The sequence below is a fragment of the Pan paniscus genome, chromosome 3, assembly GCF_029289425.2.
Source record: "Pan paniscus chromosome 3, NHGRI_mPanPan1-v2.0_pri, whole genome shotgun sequence".
In the NCBI taxonomy this organism is placed as follows: domain Eukaryota; kingdom Metazoa; phylum Chordata; class Mammalia; order Primates; family Hominidae; genus Pan; species Pan paniscus.
In genome coordinates this window covers 36,432,771-36,452,230 of record NC_073252.2, presented here as the reverse complement: position 1 = coordinate 36,452,230, position 19,460 = coordinate 36,432,771, and the positions used below count along the sequence as shown (strand labels likewise).

The following is a 19,460-nucleotide window of genomic DNA, read 5'->3' as shown; positions in this document are numbered from 1 at the left end:
ACTATATGATTTTTTTAAACTATGTGTGTTATATTACTTTGATATAAACTAAATTCACATGTTAAAAATGAAATAAGCCAAATGTTGCATTCCCTAGGGATCATTTGATGGTGATATTAAGGTTGACACAACGCATCACTTCAAGTGGGTTACTTCAGATCAGCTAACATACACTCCACTGAGTTTGTAAGAAGTAATTCACCATTTGAAAATGCTTGGAATTTGGTGGCACATGCTCAAGAATGAACTCAAATTTAAGGCAACAAATGGGCTGGGCATGAACTTCAAACAGAGGTAGAGTAACTACCACCTGGTAATGGCTTAATATCTAATACTTCATCTGGATCACAGAGCTCTAGATAGAGCAGAAGGTCAACAAATGTTTGATGATTAAGAAAATGTTGAAATGTAATAAATAATCCACACATTATTTTAAGAATATCATATCATTCCCCCACCTAGAAAATAATTAATAAAATTCCTTAATATCACAAAATGTGGTCAGGTTCAAATTTCCAATTGTCTCTTAAAAGTCACAATTATTTTTACACAATTTTTAAGAAGTAGGCTCCAAATAAGGTCCTAAAGGCAACTAACTCCCTTTTAATAATTCTCATGTGAATTATGAAAACTGAAAAATGTATTTGAAAAAACATATAGCAACAATGGAGAAATTTAATTATAGGCTGGAAAATTATCTTTCATTTTTGTCATTTTTATGTGGATGAGGAACAGACGTAAGGGAATTAATTCGAAAGAAGTCACCAAATTTGAAAAGTCAATAGACATATTTGCAGAGATATTTTCATTCCTTTGTGTTTAAGTAAATTCTTTACCGTTCCATTAAAGTAGTTACTGATTTTGACATGTTTTGTTTTACATAGAAGTTTAGTATTGAAAGTTCTTACTGGCAAGTTCTGCATTCACTATGTAAAGAAAATGGCTTGGTGTCAAGAACTGAACTAGAACTGAAAAGTAATTATGAGTATTCAATTATTTGGTTAACAAAAGCGCCTTCTTAACACCATTAATGGCCTCTGAAATCAACAGCAGTGTTTTCGATTACAGCTTTGCAACATGTCGCTGTGAGTCACTGTTGTGTTTGTAAAGATTATGACTCTTTATACAGTCATGGGCCTGTGACATGAAACCAGTGAAATAAATTTTCATGAAACCAATGAAATAAAAACTAGACAGTTTTATCTTCTGTCAAAATCTTCTGAGACAGATGTTCAAATGAGGGTGTGCCAGATGCATTGCTACAGTATACTTTATGGTATCATAGTATTTGGGATGTGTTTCTGTGCCATCTTCATTGCTTGACTTCTACCAGGATGTGAATAGTGATTTGAGAAGTAGTTCTGAAAAAGACAAAGAGGAAACACATGAATGAAAAAGAGTTTTTTAAAAAGAAGAGAAAGAAAAGGTCTCATATGTGTTGACACTAACATATTCCTCCCAAATCACTTCCAGGTTCTCTGTTTTACTTCTGGACAATCATAACAAAATTCATCAATTAAACATGACTGTCCTATTCTACATCTTACCTCCATAAAAAGTCCCTTCTACATGCACTCTATGACATCTCTTAGAGACGTCATACACTCATCCCTTTGAATGTTGAAATGTCAGCAGAAATATCCCTCGCACTGTAAAAATAAATTTGCAAGAATCAAATTATTCAGCATAAACTCAACCCTCAACATCAAGAAAACTCTATCTTGAAGTAGGGAAATGATGCAAAAGAATGCCTAATTTGTTGCTTTTTAGAAATATTTGAGCTCTTCCAGCTAAATTTCTATGAGCTGAGAATACCTCAGGACCCCATAGTGTTCATCATTACTAAAAGGATGACATTGTATACAATGAGTCTCCAAGAGTATTTGTTTCTCAGAAAAATAAATATATATATATTATAAATGGACAATATTAAGCTATTTAGAAGTATAACTATTTCCCCTCTTAGACTGTTGCTATCTTGACACATTTGACCTTATGCTATCAACTATCTTACATTATTTATATCCACTATAGGTATTAACCATGTCCAATATCAGAAGAGAAAATGTTATCAATCTTCTTTTTTACTTTACTTCCCCTCATCATTGTTCTTATCATCAGGTTCAGGGACATTCTAGAACCTCAGCAAGTGGCAATAGGTGGGAGGAACAGCCATGGCCGGCCCTAGGCTAGCATGTTTATTATGAAATTATCACTGGCATCTCCTTTCTGGCCATGTTTCCCATCCATCTACCCCTTTCAGCGTACCTTCCAAGTTACCCTTTATCTCTTGCTGCCTTGTGTCATCTGTCAAAAATCACCCGAATAAACCCACTTGCATTAGAGTCTTGGCAGGTGTTGATTCTCCTCAGCAGCATTATTTGATTTTTTTTTTTGACAGAGTCTCGCTGTGTCACCCAGGTTGGAGTGCAGTGGCACAATCTTGGCTCACTGCAACCCTCTTCTTCTGGGGTTCAAGCGATTCTCATGCCTCAGCCACCAGAGTAGCTGGGACTACAGGGACACAACACCACCCATGGCTAATTTTGTAATTTTAGTAAAAAGGGGGTTTCACCATGTTGGCCAGGCCAGTCTCAAACTCCTGGACTCAAATTATCCACCCATCTCGGCATCCCAAAATGCCAAGAGCAACCGTGCCAGGCCCTATTTGAATTTTTAAAGAATGAACCTGTAATAATAAAATCTGAAGCTTCTATGGGATGCCTTTCCAGGTGCATCTCAGCCTATGTGTTAGGTCTGTATGTGAAATGATATCATTAGGAGCATGTTGTTTTCAGCATTGTCAGAAATACATAACTACTAACTAGTTCATTTCTTAATTCAGAATTAGCTGTAACATTCCAAGGAAGCTGCATTTGATTTTTAAAAATTTATTTTACCTCCTTGTGATAAAAATGAGAGCAAGGGTGAATTAATTTCTATCCTAGTGGAGAAGTCGTTTTTGTTAGACAGAGTCTATCCAAGATTGTGCTACTGTTTAAAGATGTTATTGAAGTTACTGGCAGACCCAGATAACAGCTCCAATGTAATCCCAGATTCCCATATTGAATTAAATCTGATTTGGGTTATTTAGGTCACATATTGAAGAAATGCCCTCTCCGTGTCATTTCTCTGTAAATAGTGGGTGTCCTTTGGTTTTCTCTATAATATACATTTATTTTTGGAGCTCATTAAACAGGTTAGGTAATTTAAATAGGTCTAGTCAATAGACAGGAGTTAAAGCTGAGGATAGAGAAACTCTCTGTGGTATTATCTAACACACAAGATGAGAGTTGTTCTTAATTCTTGGCTCTTACCTACAAAAGCACTGAGAGAGCCATTTGAAAATAAGGTCTTAAAATCAGATCCATATTTGAAATGGAAAAAAAAAAGACATCGCCTTTTATATTTGTGTTTCTTAGGAATATTAATTTTGTTTTAAAAGCAAAAACTTTAATAGACAGTGGATGTTATAAGAGCCATTTTGTCCAGGTGGGGGTGAGAGTAAGGAAATTCGAGCTTAAATAGTATAATACAATTTGTTTTCCCCATCTCTCTTCTCATAACTGCTTTTGTTGCAAATACATAGTTGCAATCGCTTCTTAATCTTAAATCAGTCTGTATTTTTGAAAGTCTAGAATAAACTGGGTGCTTAGGAGTTAATGATCTCATTATACTTCAGTAATGGTGCCATATGAATTCATGTGATTATACAGGATAGTACAATAAAGTCAGAACCTCTGGTGGGAAATGGCTTTCTTGTGTCTTGAGGGACTTAATTCCTCAGTGTCTCAATTATGTCCTAAGAAGGACCGATGGTACTAGGAAATATATGCCAGAATGTTCAGTACTAGAGGACTTCTCTTATTTCAAATGTACAAGAGTAATAATATATTCACTCATGAGAGAAACTGGTGCCTCTGTTTGGGTTCTTTTAAAAATCACAATTTCATTCATTAAATTTTCAAAATGTTAAAGATAGCTTAGAATAGTAAAAAGGAGTAATTTCTAAAAAACTGATGATTACTAATTCAATATCTGGAAGTACAAGGAGCCCTTGGATTGTATTTTATGAAATAAGCTGTAAGATTTTAAGATATGGATTGTTAACATATTCAAAATAGTCTTATTAAAAAACTCTAGATTTTTTTTTTTTTAAACAGACTTTCAAATATTTTACTGTACTTCACTTGGTCTCATTTCAGCAATAAGATCTAAACTTAATACCTGGAGAATAATCTCAACATTCTTAAGGACCTAGAAAGTGGAGTACTTCAAAGATAGCATGGGACATGCCATAAATTAAACAAACAACAACAACAAACGCAAGATAATATCTTCAGTATGCTTTTTGAGAAGAGGTAATTCATACGAGGACTATTTATGAGTAAATCAGGGTGTTATGACGACTTTTTAATGAAAGTTGGAATTCTTGTTCTGGTCCAAAGAGATAGCCATGTGTTTGAATGACCTTGAAGACTGTTATTTTGAACCATTACGTAATCCAGCAGCTGTGGCAATGCCCTTTTCTGAGATACACAAACAAAGAAGCAAAATAGAATAGAGAAGTGAATTCTTGAGAAAGTTTGCACATCGCCATGTAGCTATGTGTGTAGAGTGTCAGCCTCCATACAATGTTAACTGTTTCCAAGTGACAGTGGTGATGCCCAACCTGCAGTTTAGCTGTGAGATTTGGGCCAGTAATTGATGTTACAGCCCATTTAGGGACGACTTTAATTAACATCACCCGTGAGCCATGAATAGTGCAAACAGCAAGTCAAGATCATCAACAGTCATCCACTATAGGGAACCAAATGTATTACCAAATCTCTGCTGGCTAAAAATGAGGACTACTGACCTGTATAACTACATATTACAGAGAATAAGAGCCCTAAAGTGAGTCATTTGTCCATCAGCCAATATAGATTGTGTTTATTGTATACTAAGCATTGTTCTAATCTTGTAGGTGGCTTAAATAGTTTTTCTCTCTGTGGATCTTAAACATCTAGCTGGAGTGACTAAACTTGCGTTTGATAAAGATCAAAGAAAACTAAAAATGTACATTCAAAAGAGCAAATTAGCAATGTATTAAACAAGATTTTTAAAGAATGCATGAAATAGACAAGAAAGCAATAGAGAGAAACACAACCAACAGATGTCAAATATCAAAAACTTGAGACATCCTCAAATGCAACTTCAAACTGCTGCATAAACCTCGATTTGTGGAAAGAACGGGGGAATCACAGATGAACCAATAGTGTAGCAGTCAGAAGAACTTCACAGTGAAACCAGCCCCAGGGATGTAGCCACAGCTGTGAAGCTGTTTCCCTCTGTCATCTGGTTATACCAAGCACATCTTGTTTCCATGGGGACAAGAATTCGGAAGCAGCCATATCTTGAACTTAAAAGAAAGAAAGAAGGGTCTTCTGGGTTATATACCAACTTATTATTAATGATGAGACATTCTTCTGCTCAGTCCTTGAATTTCTCATGCTGGTGGATTTAGTTTAATTTGGTTGACCCAGAGAAGACTTTGTGGATGTGAGTTTGAATGAAAATGTAAGGGTTTTTTATTTTTTTTTTTTTCTGGCCTACAATGTGTAAGCCATGAAAGAAACAGTTTTACTCCTGCCTGCTCCTTCTCTAGGTGTTCCTGGGATTTTTACCTCTGCTGTATATTACTTGCTAATGCAACTTTTCCCCTATGTTTACTCTCAAATGACTTTCTTGGATACAAAAAGGAGAAAACAATAGTAGTATATATTATCAGATAATTACTTCTAGCCCCTTTCAGCCAAATCTTGAGATTGGAAGTTTGGATCCCTTACAAGTCTTCAGAAAAGTCTTTTATGCTGTGGCTGATTGCATTCACTACACAAGATACAGTTTCCTTTGAGGTTTTGAAAGATACATTTTTTGGAGAGCCTCAATACTAAGGTAAAATATAGCTTATAGCACTTCATAAGATCAGGCTGAAAGGACTTCTCACAAGTAGACAATTCTATTTCAATATTTTTGAAGAAAACAAGAGCAACCACCATAAACGGCTAAACATAACATCAGAAATATAACTAATATCAGTGGCGTCTAAGTATACATATAGAGTTATACACACATTCTATCATAAATTCCATGTGTTATGGAGAAATAAAATTCATCCATTTTGGTTAATGCTAATAACTCCCACTTTAGACACTAAGCTTATCAAGATAACATAAAAGCATGTTTATTTACCAAATGTTTGCTAAGCATCTACTATGTGCTTTCACATTTGTGTGCCTAGTCTTCTAGGCACTGAGAAGAAAAGTTTCATTTCTCAGGCAGCTGAAATTAAGGTATGTATCTTACATCATGCTTGTGTAGGTTAGCCTACATGGCACAGCTAGCTAGCTAACTATGTTAGTTGGACTTAAATAAACACATTTCTATTGCTATGTAATCTGCCCATATCATATAATTTTGTTTGGAGATCAAATTAATGCTACAGGTAAATAAATACTCAACCTGTTGCAGCATTCAAAGACTATCTGATATTTCACAACAAAGTTAATGCCAAGGTCCTTCAGATGGTATTGCTCTATCATGACTGCTAGAATGAAGTAATTGGTAACAGCTATGCTTGAAACAAAGCAAATTGCTGTATTTCTAAATAGTTACTGAGTCTATTCTTTGTTGTTGTCAAGCTTAGAATCTTTTTTGCACAATATATACCAAAACAGTATGTTTTTAAGCTGGTTATATAATAGTTTCACAGAGCTACTATAATGACTAAGAAATTGTAGATGCTTTTGTTTCATTTTTTTTCCCAAAATGAATTAGCTCTTTTGACTGGTTGAGGATCCATTTTCATGACATCAGACCACTGAATGGAATTTTGAGTTCTTAGAACTTCAAAAGTTTCATTATCTGATGTAACATTCAAATCTAATTTGAAAGGAAATGCTTCATTACAGTCCATGTCCTCAGCATGTCTTTGTAAAAAGAGTTAGGAAACTTCCTCTTGCACAGTCACCTCTTATTGTCATTCTTGAATGTGTTCTCCTATGATAATTAGATGTTTAAATATTGAAATAGAGTAAGTTTAAATTCAGAAGAAATCATACTATTCCAGAGCTAAAAATGATCCCTTAGGTCTTCCTAGTCCAACCCTCATACTTTATGAATGGAGATACCGAGGGAAGAGCTAGCTGGCTCTCATGATACTACAGAACCAGATCTGTAACCAATCAGCTTCGTGTTCCAGTGCTGCTGCCTGACACAGGTTAAACAAAAAGATCCATTCCTTTAAATTAAAAGCATGAGATGTAAATTCGCATGCTTGCTTGAATTGAAACTATTAAATTTTTCACAACTCCCTTCAGTATTCTTTCTTTTTTTGTTCTTTTTTTTAGAGATGAGGGTCTTGCTTTGTTGCCCTGGCTGGAGTGCAGTGACACAATCATACTTCACTGCTGCCTCAAATTCCTAGGCTCAAGTGATCTACCCGCCTCAGCCTCTTAAAATCCTGAGATTACATTCTTGAGCCACACCACCTGGCCTGTTTATTTCTAAAACTTCTTCAGTGATTTTTAATGACGGTTTGGACATAGTAAACATTGATATATATGTACATGTATAATTTATTTAAAATTTTATAGCCTGCTTATTTCCATCCCCTCTAAAAAATCCAACTATTTAAGCTTACCTAAAATAAACTCACAAACAATATAAGTACTATTAATAAAGTTTTAAAAATAAAAAATTATAAAGGGAAAAGAGAAAAAGAATTACTAGGAAAGAGGAAACATCATTCTTAAGCATTGACCTTCACACTGAGTTTCCTGGCCATCAAGGCAATGGCAGAATAAAGTCTTAGTCCCATTTTTAGATGAAAGGAGGTATAAAACATTTCTGCCAGGGAGAGAAAAGGGGAGGTAGCTGGGAAAGGCTTGGTTTGAACTTGGTTGAAGAATAAAAAGAGGGAAGGAAGAAATGAAGGAAAGGGAAGGAAGGAAGGAAGGGAGGGAGGGAGGGAGGGAGGGAAGGAGGGAGGGAGGGAGGAATGAAGGAAGGAAATTTGAATGGGAGCATTTTAGATGGACCCTGCAGTTTTAAGGAGTGATCAACCTAGCCATCCGGGAGGTATCAGGTACTGAATTACAGATGATTTTAGCATCTAGATCTTTATATAAAGGATTATTAATATAATGAACAAGGTCTGCAAAAGAGGCTTTGAAAAAGCATCAGTACTTCTTCCTGGTTCTTATATTGAATCCAGTGAAAGCATTTGAAAATTAAACTGTCTTCCTGGGAACTAATTTTCTTTTAGGCAATAGAGTACTAACTTAGCATATTCTTGATCATCTCAATGGAAGCTGAAATAGAAGATAAAGCAATGGAAGAAATGAAGATGAGCTTATCCTTTATAGTCTTATTCAAATATTAGATCAACTATGCTTTGGGCCAGAATAAGTGTCAGTCCAATCAATGTTGCATTATATACAGTGAGGTGAAGCGTATCTTCACCTACTCGGATTTCCTGGAACTTGGAAAACTTGCTATATTTTCTTGGATACTCTTTCAGAGATAACTTCACTCTAGACAAAAGACTAGCGGAAGTGAGTGAGAACATAGGCATGGAACAGGAAAATTTCCATGGATGTTCATCCATGTGGTCTCAGGACAACTGGATTTTCCCATTCTAAGTACAGAACTTTCCAGACATAGCCTGGCTTCTGTTAGGGAAGGAAGGGTATGTGAACTATGAGTGTAAACTCTATGTAAAGAAACTCCTATCTTGAAACTCTATGTGGCGAAAAAAAAGGTCTAGAATTAGCACCCAGGCAGTTTTGTTGGTCTAATCAAATTATAGAGGTCAATTTTTCTAAATTAATTATTTGTTTATTAACTTTCCTTTTTTTCCCTCTTTGGTTCTAGACCTTATTTTCTTAGCATGCTAACATTTTTCTTTTGCAGGTGTGTTCACCCATGTCATCCAAGAAGCAAATAGCTGTACCAGATTAAACATGTAAGAAATTTATTAAGGGAACTGCCAGAGAGAGAAAAGGGTGGGAGCTGGGAAAGGCTTGGTCTGACCTTGGTTAAAAAAGAAAAAGAGGAAAGGAAGGAATAAAGGAAGGAAGGAAGGAAGCAAGGAAGGAAGTTAATTTTGGTGGAATCATTTTAAATGGGTCCTGCAGCCCTCCAGTTTAAAGAAAAGATCAACATAGCCATCTGGGAGGTCTCAAGCCAAAAATCTCTACTCACAAAGGACTTCTGGGTTTCCCAGCAACACACCTGCCTTGGTGTCACTGCCACACCCAGACATTGGCTGAGAGCCAAGGAGAAACTGTGGTCCTAAAGCAACTGAGGCAATGAGTTCCAGAGCTTAGCAGCTAGAGGCATTGGTTAGTTACACTCTCAGCAGTCAGGGGTCCAAGATGCACATTCTCATGGAAGCCACAGCAATATGCATATTATTGCTTTAATGCACTTTGAGCAAGTTAATCATATTACTTCCCACTTTTGTCTATTTATTTAATATAGAATAATTAAAATCATTTTTTGAATACTCAGCAGGTGACATGTTAAAAGCTTTTCATGCATTATGTTATTTCATCTTCTCAAATACCCTGTTATGAGTCCCATTTTACAGATTACTTAGTTCATTTTCTTACACGAACAGGCTACGATACACTATTACATTATCTTGGTAAAACTAAGAACTATGTTTCCCAGAATCCCCTCACCTATATAGTCCCTTACCAATATAGAGTTAGCGAACAGAAAAGCTTGCAAAAGATTTGAAAATTGGAAGTGACACAGCAGACAATAGTCTGTGAAAGCTGTTTTGCAGTCTGAGGAGGTAATGGATAGATTAGTGGTGCTCAGTAGATTCCAGTGTGCCTTCTTTCTCTGCTCTGCTACTAGGTCTTCCTCCAGCCTACTGGCCCTAAAGATCAATGCTGGCCTCAAGACATACTTCTAGACATTTGGCTGTGAACCCCTAGAGTTGTAGAGTTGGTCTCTGCAGGGAGCACTTCCTATGGGCTCCCCTTTGTGGCTCAAATTTAGCAACTGAATATACTTGGCTTCTCAGATTAGCTCCTTGCTAATTTCTTTTCTGATCCTTTAACTCATCCTCCCACACCTTCTAGTTCCTTCCACCATTGTATAAAGTCTAATTCCTATAATGAGTCCTTTTTCCTAGAACACATAGGGACTTTCCTCCTCTGCCTGAAACTTGACTGATATAGCACCAGTGTAATAAACATCTGTTGAAGGAATAGGCAATTTAGGCCTAGCCCAGGGATTAAGATCTATGCAGTTTGGATTCAGAGTCCAATATCCTCTATTTTGGATTAAAGCAAGCAGAATTCATTTGTTTCAAATACCAAATGCGAGAATGAAATTTGACCAGAAGTTACCAAAATTAAAATACCTCACGTGCAATATGAAGTACCTCATTTGTAGTTTCTCAATGTAATAATTCATCCTACTGTTTCACAATGTATGATATGTAGAGCCAAAATTTTGTTAAAAAATTAAAAGAGCATGAGCACCTACAAATGTACCTAGCTGAGCCTTGTGATTTTTGCATCCTGGAAAGCAGAGGATAAAAACAGGGATTATCAGTCAGGCTACTAATATTAAATAATTTCTACTGTGTCTAAAATTGCCTGTAAAATGTATCTTCAAGATGCTTAATTAAGTTATTCAATATTATTATGTAATTTAAGAGATCCCACCCCACCCCTGCTCTACTTCAACCAGATCTGTATCAGTTTCATCTGTTTTATTTTATTTTCATTTCCTCTGAAGATTTTATTTGAACAAAGATGTCTTCTTTTTTCCTTTCCTTTTCTTTTTTTTTTGAGACAGAGTCTTGCTCTGTCACCCTGGTTGGAGTGCAGTGGCATTATCTCAGCTCACTGCAACTTCCACCTCCTGGGTTCAAGCAATTCTCCCACCTCAGCTTCCCGAATAGCTGGAATTACAGGTGCCTGCCACCACTCCTGGCTAATTTTTGTATTTTTTAAAAAAGAGACAGGGTTTCACCATGTTGGACAGGCTGGTCTCGAACTCCTGACCTCAGATGATCCACCTGCCTCAGCCTCCCAAAGTGCTGGGATTACAGGCATGAGCCACTGGGCCCGGCTGAACAAAGGAGTCTTCTAATACAAAAATATTTTCAAAACCACTGGAATTGATTCTCCAGATGTGCTCAGATTTATCTATGTCCAAAAGTGAAAATATCTAAGTTTCAAGCTGAGACCATCACTACAAATATAAAATATACTCATGTAGCCCATAACGCTTAGGATTCTGTATAAAAATTTCTGTATTAAAATTCTGCCTAAAAATCCAAGTTTTTATAACATTTAGAAAAGAATACATCTTCTATTTATTTGTTAAAGAGTATCACTGTGTTTGCATGATCTCCTAAGAAACAGAAACCTACACATTTTGAAATGGTATTGCTGGGTCCAGTGAACTTGTTAATTACATTCGGTGCTTCTTGAAGGCTGCAGAATGCAGGAGAATGCTCGTCAGTTAAAAATATTACAAATCAGGACTTCTGGATTTTACAAAACAGGAGAAAATTCAGAAACATTGACCTTCAGACATTCTAAGACATTGTACTTTGTATTAATAAGCATTAGTAAGTAAATGAAAGTTGCTAATGTAAGAAGTAAATGATAATTACATACGAAGGGATTTAAAAGCTCTCTAGTACTAAACAAGAGAGCTGTAGTTATTTACAGTGCTCCTCCCAAAGTGAATGCATGGAAAAATATTTGACAAGGTAAAAAAATAAAAGAAAGAGAGATGAAAGTACAGAAAATGACATTAGAACTCTATATAAGTCGAAGCCATATAAAGGGGCTCTTTTTAATTGACTCATTTTTCTTAAAGTGGTAAATTCCCTGTAAGTTAGTGTTTATTAGTTAAAGTAAGCAAAATGTGGGAAAACATTAGTCTTCAACATTGAGCCATTTGCTTTTAGTATTACAATATTTGCAATTTTTTTTTGTTGTTGTTCCGTAGTTGTTTTTGTATATGTATCTTCAAAAGAAAATGACTTTTAATGGAAATGTCTATAAAATGTTTTTGATGTATTCTATCTTCATGGACTTTGGAATGGGTTGCTGTTATGTTGATTTTTCTCTCACATGTAGTCCAAGTTGATCTTATAAACAATCTCATAGATAGACTGACGGTTTTCACATGTGCGTTTATATTTTTAGTTAGAATAACTGTTCTTTATTGCCTACAATGTGACTGTTTTAATTAGTGAATAGCATATTATTTATATTTTCTTATTTATGATTCATTTAGTCTATTAATCCATTGATTGTCAATAGTGATCATGACTACTCCTTGACCCTTGCAGACATGTATTATTCATGGACTCATCTGCATGGGCTCAGTGTAGATCTTTCAGGCTTTAACACAATCCACAGTTAAAATTTTTTTGCTTGTTTTCTGCATTTTATTTTTTCTCTTTCCAACATAACAATTTTTTTTAAATTTAAGTTAATTTTGAGTTCTGGTTTACGTGTGCAGGATGTGCAGGTTTGTTACATAGGTAAACATGGGCCATGGTGGTTTGCTGTACCTATCAACCCATCACCTAGGTATTAAGTCCCCCATGGATTAGCTATTTATCCTGATGCTCGCCCTCCTCCTGGTCCCCCACAGGCCCTAGTCTACATCTTAATAGCACCACAGCAATATAGGAGGTATTTGTTATCTCTAGATGGAACAGCAACTAGTTTCCGATGACTTTATATTACTTTTGAAGAAGTTGGATGCACTTTCCATCATGATCACAGAAAAATCAACACTCTCCTATTCTTGTTAACAAATAATTTTCTATTGACCCAAGCTTTGTGCCATCCCAGGCAAAAAGCCTTGCTATTCAATTTCTAGCAGTAAGGATTGCCTAGTATTAACTACTTCAAAGCTAAATCAAAATATTTGATAGAACATTCATGTTTAGCCTAGAAGTGGATGATTCTATGATAAAAACTGCCAGTTGGGACTCTGTATATGTATATGTGTATATATATAATCCCCAAATAAATATCCTCCTTTTATTCTCTTAGTAACAGAACCCTGGAATTTAACAGAGCACATGAATGCCCAGAATAAGGATTTCATTTTTCTGCCTCCTTTGAAGTTGGATGTAGCCATTTGATTAAGGTCTAGTCTATAGAATATGGGTAAATGTAATGGACAACTTCTAGTTCTGGTCTATAAAAATGTATACTGTGTCCTTTCTTCTTTCCTTCCAACTGAAAAGGGGATGTAATGGTAAGAACTAGAGTAGACATATTTGGCCATAGGATATATGCTGCATGTTGATAGGCTTGGTGGCTGGCTGGCAAATTGGCTGGTTTAGAGTCTGTCCAGCAGGCAAGAAGCTGGCAGGAAGGCAGGTTGAGAGGCTGCACGGCTGGCTGAGAGACTGGATTGCCAGCAGGCCAAAAGTTTGGCTGGGAGGCAGGCGGAGAAGCAGGATGGCTAGCTGGCTAAGAAGATGTCTGGGAGGTTGGCCAAGGGACTATATGTGAGGCTGGCAAAGAGGCTGGCTTGGTGGTGGCCACCAAGTTGGCTGGCTTAGAGGCTTTCTGGCAGGTAGGCCGAGAGGCTGACTTGGAGGCAGGCTGAGAGGATGGCTCACTGGCTGAAAGTCCGTCTGGATGGCTGGCAGATCCAGAGGCTGGCTAGGAGGCTGGCTGAGAACATGGATGTTAGGCTGGCGGAGAGGCTGGCTGGTTGGCTATGTTGTCAGGCTGCTAAAACAAAGTACTATAGACTGGGTGGCTTAAATGACAGAAATTTATGTCTCACAGTTCTGGAGGCTGGAAGTCTAGAATCGGGATCCCAGCATGGTTGGGTATTGGTGAGGGCTCTCTTCCTGCCTGCAGACTGCTGATTTCACCTTGTATCCTCACATGGAAGAAAGAGGGCCCAATAGTTCTCTGGGGTCTCTTTTATAAGGGCTCTAATCTCATTCATGAGGGCTCTATTCTCATGACCTAATCACTTTCCTATATCTAATATCATAACATTGGGTATAAGGACTCCAACTTTGAATTGTGAGGAATACAGTCAGTCTCTAAGAGATAGAAAGAGCTGGATCTAGTCCTGGACTACTTACATGAACTAAGAGAGAATAAACTTCTTATTTAGGTAACTGTTGTATTGTCCTTTGTTGCTGCATCCAAACAATTTTGTTAACTTATAAAACTCATATACATAAATATCCTATACTGGACTATTAAATAGAATGGTTAATTTTGGCCTACTTACTCCCCTTTTGATTTTGAGCAAATTACTTAAAGTCTCTTAGCCTCAGGTTCCTATCCCTTCTATAAAATATGGGTTGCATCTGGGCACAGTAGCTCATACCTGTAATCCCAACACTTTGGAAGGCCTAGGTGGGTGGATAGCTTGAGCTCAGGAGTTTGAGACTAACCTGTACACCATGGCGAAACCGTCTTTTCGACCAAAATACAAAAAAATTAGCCAGGTGTGGTGGTTCATGCCTGTAGTCAGTCCCAACTACTCGAGAGGCTGAGGCAAGAGGATTGCTTGAGCTCGGAAGACAGAAGTTGCAATGAACTGATATCACAACACCGTACTTCACTCTGGGAAACACGGTGAGACCCTGTCTCAAAAAAATAAAATAAATAAAAAAAAATTAAGAAAAAGCTGAGTTTCAGGCATAATAAACAAAATATTTTTTTTAAAAATGAAGAAAATGTGGGGTTGCTATGAGGGTTAAGATAGTTAATCCACTTATGTGCACGCCTCTATACTTGACACAAAATAAGCCTTCCCAAATAGGAGGTAGTATTATTAAAGCAGTATTTCAACCCGTTCAGTTATACAGATGTATTTTTGGGAAATAACTATCTCAAAAGTTTCTTTGGAAGTTATGTTTTTCAACTTACAGTGATATCTTTTAGGACTTTTATTGACATTTGTTACCATCCACTAACAAATTTTCTAGGTTAAATTTTTCCATAGGATAGAGCTTTATGATCTTAACTACTAATTGGCTGTGAGAAGATTGCATTCACAATTAATTTTTAAGTAAATGTTTTAGATTTATCCTTAGGGACTTTCTCATTTCGTTTCTATGAAGAGTTGGTCAATCCAACTCTTCATAGAATTGACCTACAGAGGCCCATATCGTAGGGGCTCTATAATTCTCAAATGAGCTTGTTAGCCCTACTTCTAGCTTGAAGTCTAAGGACTTTGAACAGACATCTAGAATATCTGCCTGCTGGTAACATTTTAATGATCATTTAGTCTTAATTCATGCCCACCAGAAAGTTTTCAATAGCTTTGCTGCAAGAAGTAATATTCAGTAATCTTCTGTGACTGCTACCTATTGGCTATGAGATTCCCTAATTATATTGGACCACTTGTTTTTCAAAATGTGGTTCAGTAAACTAAACGCATTGTACAAAAAGATGGTTTCCTGATCATATACATTTGGGAAATGCTAAACTAAACAAGATTAAACAGCTTTCTTTCCAGCAGGAATCCCTTGAAGACTTTAACATGGTGAAGGTAAGCCACAGATCTCCAGAAGAGAGTATTGATTGAAGGATTTTCTAGGATTACATGATCAAGTAGCTCTTGTTTTTATAAAGCACTACATATACCTAACATAAAACTGTAGTTTGGAAATGCTTATTGTTTGATTGGCTTAAGGAAGGTCATTGGAAAGCCTCATGGGTTTCTGCTGACATAACTGTCCCAACAGATTAACCATTAGTCAGATGTTTTCTTGGATCTATTTCTTGCTCCTTAAACCCCCTTAGACACTATGCATTAAAATAATCACTATTGCAAGGTTCTGCCCTCAGTCCCAGTTCTGGCTTTTGCCCTCACTGAACCTTGCAACTGAGGTCCCTGTAGGCCTAATAGCCAAGAACCTTAATTTGTTCAAGGCTTTGACATGCTATCTTGCCTAGTAAGCAAATCCATTTGCTTTGAATTCTCCATGATATTATTGTGGCTTGCGGATGACCTGCCTGGTAATGTTATTGACAGAACCCATTTATTTTCTCATGAGCTGTTACAAGTCATAAAATTATTTTCAATGCTCAATGATGCCACAAGGAACCTAATTGAAAATTAGAATTCAGAATGCATAGCTAGATTCTGAGAAATCATAACTAAATTACAAATTTGTCAAAAGAAATTCCAATCAGTAATTATTGGCTATATTATTGATACATGAGAAGATATGTGAGGGAGTGGATGGAATGCTTTGAAGACTTGGCTCTTGTTATTGTTTCATATTGTTTAGTAAGAAAATTATCATCGTGTGAAGGCCTATACCCAGGACACACCACACTCAGTGAAAGATTTCTATCAATAGCGTAGATGAAAGCTGCTGTTGAAGTCTGTTATCTGGGCTAACTTTTGGCTACGGATGCAAGAAGCCATTTTAATAGTCTAGCTCCAGTCACTATTTAAACTAATAAACTCCAGTCCCATAGGGAGTTGGTCTGATATAGTAATTACAGTGAGCTAAGCTATGCATCTGACAGTGATGCTAAACTTGAGTTCCAGCTCTACTGTTTACAAAGTAGGTGACCTTAAGCAAGTTAACTCTTAAACCTCCTAAATACCCTCATTTATAAAATGAGGCTAGTAATAGAATCTAATTCATGGAGTTGCTGTGAGGATTGAAAAAGATAGTTTATGTACTGGGCTTGCATATGGGTAGTATTTAATAAATATAACCCTAGTATTAGTTATTAATTAGTATTAGTATTAGTTATTATTCATAATAAAAAGAGATTATGTACTGGGCTTGAATATGGATAGTATTTAAAAAATATAAACTGGCAGGGTGCAGTGGCTCATGCCTGTAATCCCAGCACTTTGAGAGGCTGAGGCGGGTGGATCACAAGGTCAAGAGATCAAGACCAGCCTGGCCAATATGGTGAAACCCCGTGTCTACTAAAATTACAAAAAAAATTAGCTGGACATGGTGGCATGCGCCTGTAGTCCCAGCTACACGGGAGGCTGAGGCAGAAGAATCACTTGAACTTGGGAGGTGGTGGTTGCAGTGAGCCGAGATCACACCACTGCACTCCAGCCTGGCTACAGAGCGAGACTCCATCTCAAAAAAAGAAAAAGTATATATATATATATATGTGTGTGTGTGTGTGTGTGTATAATAAAATAAAAAATATAACCCTAGTATTAGTTATAAATTAGTATTAGTTTTTATTATTAATAATAAAGTTATTTATGTACTGGGCTTGCATACAGGTAGTATTTAATAAATATGACTACCCACACATACATGCATGCACACACTCCTTTAATAATAAAAAACTCCAGCCTTGTTGATGTAGTGGCTTGTTTTTTTCTAACTCCAGTCTCCTGAATGATATACTTGGCCAAAGGCTCTTATCTCTTATTCTTAGTTTATGTCAGATATAGTGTGCAAAGCAAGTTTGAGGTTCAGCACTGAAGAAGGTAGGACATCAATTCACACATCAGAGGCAAATGCCAGCAGTGTATCTTGAACTTTACTAGAGGCTGTAGGGACTATGAGAGAAGATTGCGGTAGGCCTCTGGGGACGCTTAATTTATTAAAGAAACTTAATGCACCAAAAAGGGACCCAAGAGGGATGTTAAAAGCTGCTGCTAGAGAGGAAGTATTCCCAGAATCTCAGGAGCAGCTGGAGGACTCCGGACTCTAGCAGTGGTTGGCCGGTGGTGGGTGGGGGATGGAGTAGAAAAGAGAAAGTAAGAGCCAGAAAATTACAATTGCACTCACCAATTCACAGACTGTCCTTCCTCTCAATCTCCTTTTCCCCTTGACTTTACCCTTGAGGGGCCAGATGCAGCAGCTAGCGAACAAGCGAGGAAGTGAGCATGTGGGAAGAAAAAGTTTAGCCTTCTCCATTTCACTCACCACACCGAAACAAGCGAGACAGGCTTTCCAATTTAAAGTAGGCTTGTAAGAGAGGGGTGGTGACTGAGTACAGTAGGCTTTATAATGAATGAACTATACTAGAGATAGTCTTGCATACTAGATTAGACCAGACACTTTTATAATATAAATTTTCTTGTCATTGACACAGATGAGAAGACCTAGGAGACCCACCCTATATTTCATTTGGGGGCAGGAGAAGTGTAAGTTCAGAAGCACAGTTTGGAAGGGACAATAAAAGAAAAACTTCAGTTCTTTATATTTCATTGTTCCCTGTTCAGTTCTGCTGTCTCAATAAAACATTTACCCATCTAATAATTATTAAAATGTTTTGCTTTTTATTTAGAAGTTCACTCTGTAGATTATAAAGATAATCTAATAAATTAAGTTGCTTTCTTTTATTAAAAAAATTGCTTTGTAAAAACTGTCTTCACCCAGAGCATAAAAGGAGTATTTCCTGTGCTGTTTCGTTTTGTTTTTTTTTTTTTTTGGAGATGAATGAAAAACAAAAATCTCCTTTTTTTAGTGTCCTAGAAACTGTTTTGAAAAAGCCAAGCATTCATGGCTGAATGAAGGCATGAGCAGTAGTTCCTTTATAAGTGAAAGAAAGAACAGTTCAATCAAGCATGACTACCACAGTTTCCTTAAAATGTTTGCAAAATCTACTGGGCAGACACCATGTTTTCTGATTGCTAAACTAGACTGAAGTAATGTGGGTATGAGAGTTTCCACAGGAAAGAACACAAAACATGACACAGGATGCCACAGAAGCCATGTGGAGTGAAGGAAATGCAAACCTGTGAGTTAGGCCTTTGAAGCTCTGTGCACCTGCTGTTCAGCATAACCGAGATGGTATGTCATATTTCACACATAGAAAACTGATCAAATGGCAGATAGATACCTTTTCTAAAAAAAATGTGTTTTAGAGAAATTGAGAACGCTACCTTTTCAGATAGAAAAACAGGATATATGGATTTTTGTTTTCTAAAGTAAGAACAGCAGATTTCACTGGCATACAAGTTACTAGCAACTGATGTACACACTGTACATTAAGTCAATGATTAATGTCTTTTTAAATCATGTGTCAATTTCTGGAACTAGCTACAGGGAAAGTAATTAGGTTAGCATCTTTACTGTCCAATCTACCAAAAAATTTTCATGAAGTGCTGACATATTCTTATTCTCTGTTCCCCTTCCTCCAATCTATTTTTAGTTACTTGGTTTGGGGATAATTACTGAATTTGTTTATATAAAACAAAAGGGGCATCTCACATTAAAACAAATTAAATCTTCCCTAATTGCTTAGAATTCGACTGTAGAAAATGGAAGGATGAATTCACTGGATGTCCTTTTTATTTCTCTAAACCCAGAAGTATTGAATTATAAATACAAAATAATTTTATGAAGACCTCAAAAAGATTAATTATTCCTATGTATTATCTGTTATGTTATGGTCTATAAATGCTCATATGCCATGACAATTCTATAGATTAGACTGTGGACT

The 19,460-nt window shown here is 36.6% G+C and overlaps 1 protein-coding gene and 1 long non-coding RNA gene across 2 annotated transcripts in view; one reads left to right on the top strand and one right to left on the bottom strand.

Moving 5' to 3' along the window:
- The window catches only part of ARAP2 (ArfGAP with RhoGAP domain, ankyrin repeat and PH domain 2), a 219,135-nt gene that overhangs the window by 10,218 nt on the left and 189,457 nt on the right, over window positions 1–19,460 (top strand). The window lies entirely within an intron of this gene.
- LOC134730265 (uncharacterized) lies at window positions 1,184–18,801 on the bottom strand. The gene is made up of 2 exons (XR_010111947.1): window positions 17,801–18,801; window positions 1,184–1,361 (listed from the first exon to the last, which is right to left on the bottom strand). It is a non-coding gene; the product is annotated as an uncharacterized LOC134730265 (long non-coding RNA).